The sequence below is a fragment of the Sipha flava genome, unplaced genomic scaffold, assembly GCF_003268045.1.
Source record: "Sipha flava isolate LNK unplaced genomic scaffold, YSA_version1 74_pilon_pilon, whole genome shotgun sequence".
Classification (NCBI taxonomy): Eukaryota; Metazoa; Arthropoda; class Insecta; order Hemiptera; family Aphididae; genus Sipha; species Sipha flava.
In genome coordinates this window covers 926710-939731 of record NW_020273614.1, presented here as the reverse complement: position 1 = coordinate 939731, position 13022 = coordinate 926710, and the positions used below count along the sequence as shown (strand labels likewise).

At 27.0% G+C, this 13022-nt stretch overlaps 1 protein-coding gene across 1 annotated transcript in view; it reads right to left on the bottom strand.

The window, feature by feature from the left end:
• LOC112692489 (probable cation-transporting ATPase 13A3) overlaps positions 1-7953 on the bottom strand; it is a 42806-nt gene extending 34853 nt beyond the window's left edge. The window contains exon 1 of the mRNA XM_025567158.1: positions 7775-7953. The gene's annotated coding sequence lies outside the window, so the exon portion shown is untranslated. The remainder of the gene's footprint in view (positions 1-7774) is intronic.
• Positions 7954-13022: the final 5069 nt, after the last annotated feature.

The following is a 13022-nucleotide window of genomic DNA, read 5'->3' as shown; positions in this document are numbered from 1 at the left end:
ATTTTTATTCAGTGGTCCTGTAACAATAATATCTGAACAACATATGATATTTTTTTTTTATTTTTTTAATCATCAAATTATTTAATTTTCGTTATCAATAGATCAAAACAATAATGTTGTTTAGAAATTAAAGAAACTATGTTTAAAAAACATACTAAATTTAAACTAGAAATAGTAGCTTTTATAATAAATAAAATATATACTGTCTGTCTGTTTACTATACGTCTTGACATAACTCACAATATTATTATATTATATATTATTAATATATTATATTTGATGATGTTTTCTTCAAATATAATACTAATGTTAGGCCAAATAAATGTTTATTATGTTTTATTCTTTTATTATATATACAATTCAAATGAGTTAATAACAATGTTTAAATATGCATTATGCTATTATGATTTTATTTTGTATCAAATACAAATCCATAGGAATTCGATTACCACAACTTTCAATATTATTTCACTTAGTAAACAAACTTTAAAATAATCGTTTCAACGAATCTACGGATGTCTATTAAATATGTACCTACCTATATAGAAATTCGAAATCTAATTTGTATGGCCTACACAAATTTCGATAATTTTTAAATGCTATTTTGACTCCGTATATATATATTCCAATAAATTAACTGGTAAAATATATTGAACCGCAATCATTTGTACTTAAATAAACTTTCTGTAAATCCAATTTTTACAAATTATTATTTTATTTTGTACCTATATTTGAATATGGATTAAAAATTATAAATATATAAGCATGTCCGCATGTAAAAAACAGTATTTTTCCATTCCTGATTATTATATTACACCCACTCTGAGTAACTCATAACACATACTTCTCAATAGGATCGAACAACAAATATAATATAATCGACTATAATAATATAGTAATATATATATATATATGTCATATTCATATCGCGTTATTGTCCGTTTCACGAAATGGACAACGTTTATATCCATTTCGTGAAATGGAATTGCGATTCCTGCACTTCATTTAATTACGTGATGTGGATAACATTTCATGAAACGGATACCCAACTATAGATAGCAAAACTTATTCCGTCATATAGATGTCCAAATAACGAAACAATAAAATTTACTTTTTGAAAGAAATTCCTTGTTCGCGATCTATTTAATTTATTTAACATTTTTTTTTTTTTTTGAATATACTTCAGTTATATTCCTAATAGTTTAATACATACATTATTTAATGAACTATGTATTATTAAAAAAAAATTTTAAAAACTAAAGACTAAAATAAATAATAAAATATATTATTATTATTTGTTTGAAAAAATTATAAAACTACTGCGGCAGTGAAAATTGCATTACAAATTAACCTTAAAACAACTACATTTTTTAGTTTAACATTTACCTTTAAAATAACAACTTATAAAGCCTTGACCTCCAATTAAACAAGATACAATTTCTCTTACCGACATTTTTTTTCGTCTTAATTACTTGATCGATATTAAAAAAATTAATTCTAACAATTAAGATTCTAAACATTATTAATTCAATTTAAGATTCATTGAAAATTAGTTATTAAAAAATGTTAGTAATTAAATGATAAAACTACATACTTCTTAGATTTAGATTGTAATATTTCAAAAACATGCCATTAATTTAGTCGTTGGTGTGAGGTTTTTACCTGTTTTTTTTTTTGTATAATGCAAATCAAGTTTTTTATAAAATTAATTTTTTTCGTCAAATGACATAGTATCTTTAAAATTGAAAAGCAGTGAAACTAAATTAAATTAATGCAAAAAAGTTTGCTCAATATTGTACGTTCGACTAAGTCAAACTGATCCCGAAAATTGAAATGTTATGAAAATTAAATTGTTATGTAAAGGTGAATATAATCAATGCTAGGATTATTATGATTTTACTGAAAATATATAATATTGCATCGTTTACTCATTTATCATAATACAGAAAAATTGTTTTGCTATTTGGATAACCATATGACGGAATAAGTTTCGTCGTCTATAGTTTAGGTATCCGTTCCGTGGAATGTTATCCACATCGTGTAATTACGAGAAGTAGAATGGATATAAACGATGTCCACTTCGTAAAACGGACAATTACACAAAATGAATGCGACATATGAATACTAGTACATACAATATATACTTATTATACCTAAATAAGGTAACCTTATTCAGCGGCGGATTGGCCCACCGGGATACCGAGAAAGTTCCCGGTGAGCCGGCAGTCATAATAACACTGGGTCGATGTAGGTTTATTTGGATTAAAAATTATTTTATAAAAATAATGTATTTAAGAGTATTATATTTAATTGTAAAATTTTGATAAAAACCTAGTGTAAACGTGATGTAAACAATTCAATGAGCATTTAATTCATGAATAAAAGAGACTTTTATGGAAAATTATTATTATTGAATAGTGGGCCAGTCGTACGGTAATTTTCCGGGCCAAAATTTTTAGCCAATCCGCTGGTAACCTTACACATTAAACCTAGATAGGTATCCCATAATCTACATATGTAATAAAGTACAACTAAAATAGTAAAATTACGATTTTAACGACAAACGGAATCAACATTGGATATCAATTTTTAATACAAATATTCAAGATTGGAATTGACATATAATAAAAAAAAAAAAACAGAAAAATGTAAGTACCTACATATTATATTATGTAACAGACGTCAATTTCGGTATAATAAATATTGACAAAACAATATCAGAAATCTACGTGAATAAATATAAATCATAAACAGCATTATAGGTAATACAAAAAATTATTAATTTTTAACTGTATAGATTTTAAATGTCAGTAGGCAAGTTCATATATGGATCTCAATAAAATTATGTTATAATTAGTATACGTGGTATTAAATTAACAATAGTTTTGAAACAATAATTCTCAGTAAGAGCAATGGACCCTCTGTCTCCCTGCAAGCGCGCATGTCAATAAGTATATCTCTGAAAAAAATATTAGTCATAACAATATAGTATTTTACATTTATACATGAGAACCACTGTTGCATGAAATTCTGATCAACTGGTATAATTAATACTTATACAATTCTAGGAAACAATTATCTATATGCATACTTACGTAAATTTATGGAAATAATATATAGCTTATAAGTTATAAAAAACTACGTTATATGTTATAACATAGGTGACCGATGCGTATTACTCATTATTGATAATTGTAACTGATAGGACACTGTAACTAACTAAAATGTTTCCAGACACTAGTTTATTTATTACCTATTAATTTTTAATATTTTATACACGCATGGAGGTATACTCGTATTATTATTAGATTATCGGAATACAATAATTATAATTTTTAGTTTGTCGTTTATAACACCAATAGAAGTACAAAAATGATGACGCATTGTCTTTGTCACAATAATACAATCAGTATTTGATAGCAAACTACAACTGCAGTCGGTAGTATTGCTGCGATTCAAGGGTTCCAAACATACAATTGAAAATAAATTTAATTAATAATATTGAGCATAATGAGCAACGAACAAACTTTACAGTGATAAATTCTATAGCAGCTTAGGAATACAAATTGTCACGATATTAACAAAAATATACTACCATTAAAAAATAATATAACATTCTATGTGTATAATTCTATATCATTAAAAAAAAAATTAATATAGTTCTTTAAATTGTATTGATTATAGAAATCCAATATAATACTAAGAATAATATCCAATAAAAATGATAATTTCGAAAGAATATACATGTAAGGATTAAAATTTATTTTTGTTTTATAAGTTACCTATTAGCTACATATGGTAAAAATGAAAATATTATTTACTTCAACTTTTTTGCCCAGCGTACTATCATTGTTGTACCTTATGAAAATATTTCTGTTACGTTAAGCGTCGTTCCTTCATTGCGGACAGTTGTCATACGTAAATACGTCAATCCATTTTGTTTCATAAAAGATATAAGCAAGAATTTACACTTCATAAAATGTAATATTAAATATAATTACTTATTTAGAAATTATGTGTTAAATACATGCGTAGTAAATATAGGTAAATAGAAGATTATACTTAAAAAAAATATATATTTATTTCATGCTCCAAGAATAAGTATTATAGCTAGTTCAGTGGCGTAACCAGGATTTTAAAATGGGGGGTAGGTCAAATCCAAAATACTAAAAAATTATAATCAACAATTAGGTACCAATAATAGTTTATTCATTTAGTAATTTTTATATTAAATTTATTGTATTTAATATATTTTATTTTATTAAAATTAAATTTCAATTTATTAGCATAATTATTTTGACTAATCTAACAATAAGAGACGTCAATGAGATTTTGAAGAAAAAACTTGGATTAATTCTTCTTTTGTGATTTTTTCGGATTTGTTTATCTTTCCCATAGCCAACCCACTAAGTCTCCCTTCATTCATAGTTGATAGCAAATAATTCTTCAATAATTTAAGAGCTAAAAATGTGCGTCCCAGTGTTGCTGATGTAACTGGTAAAGTTGCAAATAATTGAAGTAATAACTTTACATTAGGTAATACATCTATACAATAACGTTAAGTTTCTATAGCTGACTCTGGTTTTTCTGCTGTACTGTCTTACCATTGGTTTCGTCACATAGTTAATTCTGCTTTGAGGTTTATTAAAGTATTGTCATGAAGATCATTTTCATACTTATATGTAAGCATCATTTATATATATAAACAGCACTTAATATGGAGACATTATTGTATATACTAAAATTGACAGGAATTAACTCTTCAAGTACTATGACTTATTATATATATGACTTATTTTAACTATTGATTAAATCTTGTTTGTAGTTATAGTAAAATACTATCAAGGAAAGGAATACAAATTGATATTCGGTAATATTCTTCAGGACAAGTTTTACTTTTTTGTATGTTTACTCTATTAGTTTGTCTTCTACATCACGTGGTATTTTTATTTCATTATTTACTTTAGTAGCAATTGAAGTAACTCCATTATTATGTATCTTTAAATTGGTGTCGACATCTTCCCGAACAGTTTTTAAACCTCCCTTTACTACAGTGACATCAGCTAAAGCTTTTGATAAATCTTGTTTTTTACTCTAAAATTTGACTCAAATTTATAGTGTAAGAAAAACAAGTAACCGCCACTTCCAATATAATTAAAAATTGATAATTCCAATGAGAGGGGCATGGCCCACTGCCCATCCCCCCCATGGCTACACCTACTGAGCCAGTCAATTATTGATACTCAATAATAGTATTAATGTATTATACACGAGGTCGTAGGTAAAGATTATTTATGAAAGCTTTTTATACTTAGGTAATAGTTATTTTTATTATTTCTTATTTAATTACTAGCAAGGATTTTAACAATTAAAGTGAGGGGAGTCTTACCCCCAAACCTCACTTTACCTACACCCCTTGTTATACAATTATATACACTAAATTAAGCTTTAGTATTAAAATACAGGTATGGTATGCGATAAATATATTAAAATTGATATTTTAAATCTATTTTATACTTCGTTCATAGTAATTTCGAGGTTTAATAAAAAATCCCATAAGGTACAGATATCCTCCAAATTTTATTATTTTATATTGAGCACACAAATCTCAAAAGTTTTATGTTCTAATACCATAATTCTAAATATTATATATCAGCATATTAAAAACCAAACTTCCCATAAACATCATTATATGATAGGCATGCCATTAACTATTATTGTATACCTTCATTAGATACTCTATGATAGAAATTCCCATAGTTAAATTTACTGTTTTTAACCATTATAATTTATAATTATACAGATATGTTCGAATAATTGAATAAATAAAATAACTATAATTGTTGTTTTAATGATAAAACTAATTGTCTTAATAATGTTATTGGTGAATGGTAGTTATTATAGGAAAGGATGTATCCGAAATATTCTTATCGATTTGAGTAACATTTACCACTTAAAGTATTTAAAAGTATTAACAAGGTTAGTTGTAATTATAAACTCCTATAAAAGAAGATAAAATTTAATTAGAGACCGGTTGAGGTTGCCTAATGAAAATATACGTTGTGTAACTGTAGCATAGTATAACATTTTTAAAGGACCAGATTTAAAATTAAAATCCCAAAAATAATTCAAATTATGCACAAGTCCAGAAGCAGTGGCTTATATTTACACTCATAAGAAAAAGTATTTACAAGAATACATAATTATAGGTAACTTAAATATTTAAATATCAAATAAAAAACAATTAGATTATAAATTAATATTTAGTAGATGTTTATTACCATTACATTTTTATTATAACAATTAGATATAATTAGTTAATTTTAAATTTTTTGCAAAGAACTTATTGGTCTAACAAAGCTATAATTTATTCAGTTGTATATTCAATAACGTTATCAACTAGAAGCAGAGACGGCTTGATCACGAATTTTATGGTTCACTGAACTATCAAACATTTTGGAATGGGTATCATTTTAATAGGTGGATACTTGGTCTTGACATCTGGTAGCGGTAGGTAATAGAAAATTGGTAATTTAATAAAAATTAGGTAAGTTTTTGTACCTAATATGACTTTTTGGTTAATGGGTGGGTGGTATTAACTATGCTAGAACCACTAAATGAAAAATGTCAAATCGTCTATGACTAGAAGTTCTTCAGATGTTAACTTACATAAAACCGGTTAGAAAATTAACCGGTTGATACTTAAAGATCATTTTTCGAATTTATATTTATTTAATAACCAGCACATTGTTTTTAAATAAATAAATAATAGTTGATTCGATTTAATTCAGAAAATAATCTGCAACTTTTACTAGAAGTTTGTAATGCATAATTGTTAAAGAGAATTATAAATAAAACAAATATGCTAACATTCTGCAGTACACCTAATAATTATAAACCCTGTCAGATATTTGGAATCTTCCCGTAAAAAATGGATTCAGAACATACAAATACACTCCAATTCTGTATGTATATGTATTCAGTCCGTGTAATATACGAGTGAATTAGCCCGTTTCAAAATAAATATAGAAACCGATGTAACGATTTTTATAAAAACATTATAATTTATTGTCCTACACATGTGTATATATGTACACATGTTGACATATTCATTTTAGTCCAGAAAATAAACACAAATTTTGATCTAATTTAAAAAAATACATTTTTTTTTTTTAATGAAAGAATGGTTTTGCTTAACATTTGCAATTTTGAACCACAGGCAACAACCAATGAATTAACTAGTCATAAGACCAGAGTTTTCCAATCTTAATATTATAAAATTATTAATATATTTTACACCCCTCTAAATCCTATTTAAAACAAAAACATATAATAATAAGTAAGTATTTAATTGTATAAGATACACACAGTTTTAAAAAAAAAAAAAAGTAAGATAAAAAGTAAAATAATTTTTAAAAACAATTGTAGTAAATATATTTAACTCATAAATAAAATATTAAAATGTAAAATAATCTGCTTTTTTATTTCTAAGTATAAAAATAATGTTTACTTTTACATCCCTCACGGTCACGGTTGGACCTGTCTCGCAACAAACTAGTTGGGAAACACTAGTTTAAAATTCTAGACCCGAAAATAACGATTAATACAAACAATTACTCAGTCTATATCGCATTATATAGCTACAATTAAAAAAATATAATAACCTATTTGTTATTAAGATGTAGTTAGACAAAATAATTAAGTCGGAGGGACATTAAAAAAATTATGAAAACCACTTGACTGTTTAAAACATAAAGTTACTTATTATTCTTACCTTCGTACCACGAACGCGATAGATGTTAATACAATCATTTCCCAGACAACTACGGATGCGACATAATTTTGAGTTGAACACGATCGTATTTTTCTCGGAAGCTTTCGCCACGACTAACATAAAACTATATATACATGAACGATCAGTCGTTGACTTCCAAGTTCGGGACTGATAATGAAAGACTGAACGTATATCTTGACACCGCAATATTGTACCAATACTAAAGGTTTACATAGAGTGGGAGAAATCAGTTAGTTTTAACAAAATCGTTCAAATTGATAAAACACGTAATCAATAATTGTTTTCATCACTATAATTACGTACCGTGGTTATGGACGTCATGCATTGGGGTGGAAGAAATGTACAATACTCAACAGCCACCGTAGATACATAGAAAAAATCACAGATATTCTATAACAGGAACTAGAATTATGGTATTTACTTAGCTTCACTAACCACGCTCATATTTTACTCCGAACTGTCATCTTATTACATATGACTGTAATAAAACGCACAAAGATCCAGATGGTGGCTAATCGATTCCATCCTTAAAAAAATGCTATTGGTTCTAATGGGAATTGTATTTTGAAACTTTTAATAGTCCTTAGATGAGTGTTACATGCCATTTAGAATAACAGTGAATGGAACCACGGAAATGCTTCTAGCAAATAGGGTAGAAATTGTTTAAAACGCTCCGATTTAATATTATACATTTAAAATTCAACATTTGATGAAATATTATTTCAGTTTGTTTATAAAACATTTTATCTTTCACTATATTGAAATCAAAAACAAAGAATACATTTTTTTCAGTGTAATTTATAAGAACACATATCACATTAATGTTTAATAAAATCCACGGTTAATCATTTATCTATAATGTTGAAAATATAAAAAAAAAATGTTTATAATGTCATAGTAAAATGTATAGCAAAATTATTTAATAATAACTATAAAAATTAATAATAAAAATTAGTTATACTATGTTATAATATAGTTCTATATATAAACATACATACACATTATTATCAAAAAAAAAATCTTTGCAAAAATTTATACTTAGTGGCAGGGCTGACGAGAACTTTTGAGGGTCCCGGGGCTGATCTGTTCCAGGCCTTTATTACTTACACTTGTTTGACCAAGATATGCATACTACTTGTACATATTTTAGTTCAATAAAAATATTATATAAAAAGCTAAGATGACGGGCCCTCTTGAACGTACAGGCACCGGGGTTCTAACCCTCCATGCTCAGTGGTGTAATAGAGCGTATATGGCATATAACAACTTCTCCATTATTTTGGTTGTTGCGTATACTTAAATTAGTGACATGCACGCAAGTATACGGGTATATTAATAAAAAAATAATAATAAAATAAAAGAAATAAAAAAAAAGAATAATAATAATAATAATATTTAGTTTAATATTTTTATACTAAACTTTATAGCCGTAAATAGTATAAACGAATTATGTCCTTTTTTTCTATAAAAATCAAAAATACCAAACATATTTCCTTGTTATTGCATTTATTAAGAACGATTTATTTATTTTTTTTTTTTTTTTTTTAATTTGCCTTTATTAAAGGAATGGTTATTACTTTTACATTTTACAGATTTATTTTAATTTTATTGGTTTTAACTTCGGTTCTTTTTGTTAGCTAATCCTATCGCTCACAGACAAAAAAATTCAGAGTATGAATTAACCACACTCACCCTTTTGACTAACAATTGGAGTAACAATTGGAGTATACAATAATTTTTCTAATTTTTCTTCCTATTTCATCCCATAGATGTTCAATAGGAATCATATCATGTGACTGTGGGGGTGTATGAAGGTATTTAGGAACATTATCTTGTTGAAAGATAAATTAATTTCCCAAACTCGATTTGTCCACACTACTTTTCAAATAATTTCTGAAAATATCTAAATAAATGTATTGATCTATTATATCGGTACTTCTCAGCGGGGACGATATCGCCCTTCGGTGGGCGATGAAGGCGTACCGAGGGGCGGTGAGCTCATTCCGGGCGATTGTGAACTCGTTTTGGGCGATAAGGGGGTGGTGAACTTTTTTTGTTAAAAAAAACGCACCAAAATTTATCAGTAATAATTACAGATAAATTATTGTTTCCCGTTTATCGATTTCTAAAATAAATTCGTGATTATGAAATATAAACTACATATACCAGAGGCAGTGCGTTATTATCTAATAACGAAAAAAAGAAATCGACTCGATATCGTTAAAAGAGATTTGCGCCTTCATCTCACAAACTTTGAACCAAATTTAAAAAAATTGGCTTTGAATCACCAAGCACAACCATCTCACTGATCAATACATTTCGAAACATTTAAATTATACTTAAACATAAATTTTACAATTATATATATATATTATTTATTAATCAATTATAAACATTTCATGTATACTATTTCAATTTTAATTTTAAATGAAGTGTTGGGGGGGACGTTGAAAAACATTTTGCTTCTTGGGGAGGGGGCAGTTTGAAAAAGGTTGAAAAGCACTATATTATACCATCTATAAACACTAAATTTCCTACTCATGATGCACTCATACATCCATATACTAACACATTACCATCTCCATGTTTAAAAGTTGCGCATAAGTTCTATGTTTTAATTGTTCATTTGGTTTTCTCCATACTTATCCTCTACCATTGGATGAAAATACATTAAATTTTGATTTATCGGAAAAAATTCCTTAGTTCTAAAAACTTATAGGCTTATCAATATGAGCTTTTGAGAAATCTAAATGTTTCCTTTTGTTAACTGCACTTATAAATGGTTTTTGTCAGTAGACCCATTATATCCAAATCTATAATAAATTAAATCAAAACATTTCTCACCGTTTGTGGTACCTACTACTTTTACACCATCATCTTTTTTTAACCATATCCGCCAGTTATGATGCACTGGTCTTGTGATTTTCTAGGACAAAATGAACGAGGCTCTATGCTATTGTTTAATGTTTTAATTTATTTTTGACGATTAATAATATATTGAACCGTCGCATATGATTTGTTTACAATTTTAGTAATTTTTCGATAAGATTATCTTCTAAGAAGGATCTTTCTTAGTCGAATATTGAATGCACGGACTTCAGTAGGTACTTCCATGGTTAACATATGTCGTAGTGAAGAGAACGTTAACGTATAATTAACGTAGTTAAAAAAAATATATTTAATGTATACAAATATGAAAGATCACAATAAATTAATTTATTAGACTTCATAACAACAAGTACAATGATGAGAAAAATGAGTGTATGGAAACTTTTTTGGCGAAAATAATTTAATTATATGAGTTTTCCAAGTGAATTTATTTTTACACAAATATTTTTACCTAAATTTGCCACGGAAATTAAATAATTGATTGTTAAAGAATGTTTTGGTTGATTTATAAAAATGTATTTATGGAAACTTTTAACTGAATATATATCTCCCCCTAGATATAGTCGTTACTGTAATCAGGAGCGTAGCTAGAGAGGTGTTACAGGTGTAATAACACCCCCCCCCCCTTTAACCATGTTATACTGAAGTACAGGTAAAAAATCCTCATAAACCGTGATAAAAACATTTATCATAACGAAATATATACATAACAATAATGTTAAGCCGGGATCCGGTTTCTAATTACACCATTTTGTCTAATAAATCAAAGCCGTGGTTTTGTGTCGTATTATGAACAATTTAGAGTAGATTGAAAGTTTATTCCTTTACAGTGTTAAGAAGTATTTATGGTAAACGGTAATACTTATTTTATGGAATTATTGAATTTCATATATAATGTCTACAATATAAAATACCCCCCCCCCAATAATTTATCTGGATCCACGCCTGCCCACATTTGAACTACCTACCTACGCGCCTAATTAAACACCAAACCGAGAATGAATGTGGACCAAGGGTCCAAAAAAAAAAAAAGGTTGCGGACCACTGTTAGAGTATCAATTACAAACCAAATCTCATTGTGAGCTATATAAATGTTTCGTTCTCTCTGATTTTTAACACATAGTTGTCATTTAAATTTTTAAATGACATCATAAAACAAGCTCATACATTTTTCAATAATATTTAAAAAACTTGAAAAATATTACCTACAAAAATCTATTGTCATAAATAGTCTCATAAAATGTATTAATTTTCAAATTTAACTTTAACAGATGTATAAAAATAAGTTTATAATAGTGGTTTTTGGTGGTATAATACATGTTATAAAAAGATAAAACCTTTTGTCTTTAAAACCTGGGAGGAACACCCAATCCAGGAGTCAAAAATACTTAGATAATGTTTAACTACAGGAGTATTAAATGACAACAGTTAGCCCTTATCTCACATAATACTTATATAATATTTTTAAGTCGAACACCAATATTTTATAATGAACAGTCAAATTGCTAATGAAATTAAAATTAAAATGTTAATAATTATTTATATTGATGTCAATAAGATACAGCCAATAAAAGAATAACTCGTCTAATTTGTAGGCTCCCTGAGTCACCGTCATAAGATTACAATATCACTAATAATTTTACTTGGATTGTGTTGAGTAGTTAAAGCACTTTTTTTCATTACTTCAATTGTTTGACTTCGATTTTAGCTGGATTGGGGACATGTACATGTTTGAATGAAGAATCTTTAATAACCAAATCATTTTTAATGTTAATTCTACCACAAAATTTTTCAACTTTCACATATCTCCAGTATGAATTTTCGTCATTTTCACAATCCTTCCGATACAAAAACCCATCATATTTTACGTGGTTTATTTTTTTATGAAATTAAATATTCTTTATTTTTAAATGAAACTGTATAATATACGAAGTATGCAACTGCGATACTGAGCGGTTAAACACACACTGTCGCTGTCGAATATTGTGCTCATATCTAATCCACCTAATTTATTATTATATCTGGTCTGACTGAACAATAATATTGGATAACTCAGCTATTTGTATAAAATTGATCGTCATTATCTGCAACTTTATAACGTAATACTATTACTACAGATAAATAATAAGAGTAATAATTTTAAAATAATATTCTTTAGCTGTTTTGAAGAATATTCGCTATTATGGCTTTTAGTTATTTTACCGTCGCTATTTTGATATTCACGGTTATGACGGATTACCGGTTCCATAAGATGATTTAATAAATTTAAAATAATTGTTTGGTATATGATGCAACAGAATTACATATAATTACACAATAAGTATAGTATTACAGAGAA